This window comes from Canis lupus, chromosome 27 (genome assembly GCF_003254725.2).
Source record: "Canis lupus dingo isolate Sandy chromosome 27, ASM325472v2, whole genome shotgun sequence".
NCBI classification, from domain to species: domain Eukaryota; kingdom Metazoa; phylum Chordata; class Mammalia; order Carnivora; family Canidae; genus Canis; species Canis lupus.
Genome location: NC_064269.1, coordinates 41045001 through 41048362, shown reverse-complemented (window position 1 = coordinate 41048362; position 3362 = coordinate 41045001). Strand labels below are relative to the sequence as shown.

The 3362-nt window shown below is 44.5% G+C and overlaps 2 long non-coding RNA genes across 2 annotated transcripts in view; one reads left to right on the top strand and one right to left on the bottom strand.

The window, feature by feature from the left end:
• Nucleotides 1–1056: 1056 nt before the first annotated feature.
• On the bottom strand, nucleotides 1057–2492 carry LOC112669046 (uncharacterized). Its single transcript, XR_003142033.3, has 3 exons — nucleotides 2378–2492; nucleotides 2103–2184; nucleotides 1057–1284 (listed from the first exon to the last, which is right to left on the bottom strand). It is a non-coding gene; the product is annotated as an uncharacterized LOC112669046 (long non-coding RNA).
• The window catches only part of LOC118352549 (uncharacterized), a 3864-nt gene continuing 2910 nt past the window's right edge, over nucleotides 2409–3362 (top strand). Inside the window, exons 1-2 of the long non-coding RNA XR_004809805.2 lie at nucleotides 2409–2571; nucleotides 3351–3362. The exon at nucleotides 3351–3362 is cut by the window's right edge and continues 199 nt beyond it. This is a non-coding gene — a long non-coding RNA (uncharacterized LOC118352549). The remainder of the gene's footprint in view (nucleotides 2572–3350) is intronic.

The following is a 3362-nucleotide window of genomic DNA, read 5'->3' as shown; positions in this document are numbered from 1 at the left end:
GAAAAGCATACTACATTGGAAGTTAGAAGATCTAGTTTAGTCTTCCCCTGCTACCAGTTAGCTGTGGGACCTGGAATATCTCACTTTGTTTCTCCAGGCCTCAGTTTCCATGTTTATTCAAAGAGGAGATTTGGACCAGATAACCTTGAAGAGCACCTCTAACTATAAAATGTTCTGCTTTTACAGTGGTGCTCCCCTCCAAAAGCCTGTAGGCTCCTTGGGTGTAGGAGCCAGTGGTGTTCCCAGAGTGCCCAGCCAGACTCTCTGGCCCTTGGAGGTGGAGGTGAAGGGGTGGGGAGTAAGGAGAATTCAAGTTTCTGTTGATAGATTCATCATATCCAGACACTTTCCAGGAGAAATCTAACAGCCATTTAGGAGTAAGAGGCACCGAAAAGAAACTAGGGAAATTGGTTTTCCCTCCAGTGTACCTCTTATTGCATGCCTATGGGCACTCCATTCTTTACTTCCATTCATGCCAACAATGGCCCCAGATCAGGAGAAGAGCATACATGGCAGCACATTCATCTCCTGCTCCAAACCAGAGGATGGGGCTGAGCTGCCACGACCTGTGCAAGAGTGTTCATCACCCTGCTGGAAGAGGGGAGAACTCTCCTCTTTTATGACGAGGCGAGGTTTATGCTTTTCTGTGAAAATGTTCATGTAAATGGAAAGAATAGGCTAGAGGGTTTGGGCATAGAGCCGAAGCTTTTGTGAAGCGTAAGATTCCTCAGCTGTCATAAATATCAGTAGAAGGGGAAACAGGTGGCGAATCCCTGGTTTCCTTACACAAATATTTTAAGTGGATCATAAACCCCCCTCTGTTCTTCCAACCAATAGTGTTCTGTGCTTGCAGCTTGTAATGCCAGAAGTTTTTTTTTTCCAAACCACGCAGGAGCATCACTCTGCTAGTGAGTGCTGGTGTTTTGGGTAAATAGACTTTGGTTCTAGAAGGCTGGCTTGAGTCCTAATTCCCTAACTCTGATAACTGATGAAGAAGGCGGCCCAACTGCCTGGGCTTGATTGACTTAGGGGCTCATTTTATTTCTGATAACCGAGCCCTAGCATAAAAGAGTTATGTCTGCCAGGCAGGCGAGGTGGGAAGTCTTGGCAGCAGCTCTGGGCGAAACCAGGAAGAACATGATGAGGCCGACTGAAAGAGGACGTCACTCGTTTTTAATGAACGGGTGCATGTCAGGCAGGCAGAGCCTTGGGGGAAAGCCTTTTCATGAAGGGGGCAGTGAGGGACAAGGGCATCATATGTCCTCCTCAGAGAAGGGAAATAATCTAAGAAGTAGAAGGGGGTACAAAATGAGGAGACAGATTACCTGAGTGTCTTTGGAAGAAATTATCTTGCAGAGATAGAGGCAGGTAGTAAAGCTCATGATCCTGCTCACACCAAGATGGAAGAGATAGAATCATGGAACTGACAACTGCAAAGTACCTGAAAGGTCTTTCATTTTCTGGGTGAAAAAACAGGGCTTTTTCTAGGAGTAACTGAGGAGGTAAGGCTTTTTTCCAGGGCAGGATTTTTTTTAGTACAGAATATGGTTTGGGGTCAAACAGACTTAAGTTGGAATATCCATAGCCCAGTTACCAACTGTGACCCTGGAGGATAAAAATACCTACCTCTTGGGGCTCTGGGGAGAAGTAAATAAGAAAATGTATGTAAAAGCCCCTAGCCCAAAACCTCGCACCGTGCCTAACAAAGTACTGACAAATGGTCATATCTCTTCCATATGATTATGATGTCCCTGGCTAATATAGTCTACACTGTCATGAGAGTGAATTAGAAAAATATGAATCAAGTCATTGCTATATGCCAGACACACTCCTGTTATAGGCACTTAATTAATTATTAAGATTATATGAGCCTTGGGAATAATTGTACAAATATTAACTGTTATATTAATAAATAAAACAGTGGTCGGTAATGGCAATGGTGGTTGTAACTGCTCAGACAGAAGAGATGACATGGGGCAGGTAGGAGGACAGTTTTTGGGGGACCTAGTGCTATAGTTGGCTTTGGCTTTTGGTTGCAAGTGATCTGAGGAATAGGAATGCTCTGTAGTCATTCATTCCTTGGGCAGTCATTGAGGGCTTACCGTGTGCCAGTCACCGTCCTAGGAACTGGAGACGTAGTGGTCAACAAAACCACGGTTCTTTCCTTAAATGGAGCTGACAATTCTAGTAGAGGCAATACATGAACAAGGAAATTGATATACTGTCACACAGTGATAAGAACTATGAAAAAAAAGAAAACATAAGCCAGGACAAGGGGATAGAGAATGATTGGAGGGATAGCTAAGGGAATGCCTCTCTGAAGAGGTGACATTTGAGTTGAGATCTGAATGGGGAGGGGAAATGGTCATGTGATTACCATAGGGGTGGATTCCAGGCAGAGGGAAAAGTCCTGAGGTAGAACCACAAGGAAGCCATCTGTCTGGAATGTGGTATTGTGATCCCTGGCTGGAGATAGGTGTTCTATTTCTGCCTGAATGCAGAAAAATGAAAGATTCTAAAGAGATTCTTCTCTAAAGAACTTACAAAGAGGCCTGGGACAGCCCTTTCTGGGTAAGTCTAACAGGGAAGAAGCAGGTGAGAGGTACCATGCATCTTAGGACCTTCCAAGAAATGAGAAGAGTCTCTTAAAACAGTCCATAACTTGGCAGTGACAGTCTAAGAAATGGCATCTTGAATCAGAACACAGAGCTACGTGTCTCTGTACCAGTCCAGGCATCTGTCACTGTCCAGTGTTCAAGGCACATTTGGTGGAAAGAAAATGAACCCACCATCAGGCCTGAGAAACTTTCCCAAACTTCCCACTTTTCCTCATGAACCTACTCGGGCTCATCAGATATGAGTTTTCCCAGCTGTCTTTAAAGATATTCATATGTCCCAATCCCATCATCTTGAAAGTAGACCCATGAGAGGCAGGCACTAGGTCTAATTCGTAGAATTCCCATGGGAAACAAAACACCTACCACAGAGCTTTACACATGGCTGGACTGGATGAGTTCTCCTAGTTGTTATCCAGTTAAGCACTGCAAGATTACTACTCACCTCATAAAAAGCCTGTCTTTTTGGTTGTTCCAAATTTCATCTCACTCAGGCTTCCAGGGTTCCCCCAGGTTATAGGTTTGTGGAGGCAATGAGCAAGCCCTTTTCACCAGTTCTGGTCCTTTGTGACTATCCAAACTCGTCTCTTCTTGCAGCTTCTCCCTCATACTGACAAATTCTTAGAGATCCATGTCAGAGGAAGCAGGGCACTGGTCTGGGGTACTGTTTCTGACATTTACTAGTATGAAACCTTGTAACCTGACCACTAAGAGCCTATTTTTCTCATTTGAAAGTGCCAGACAACA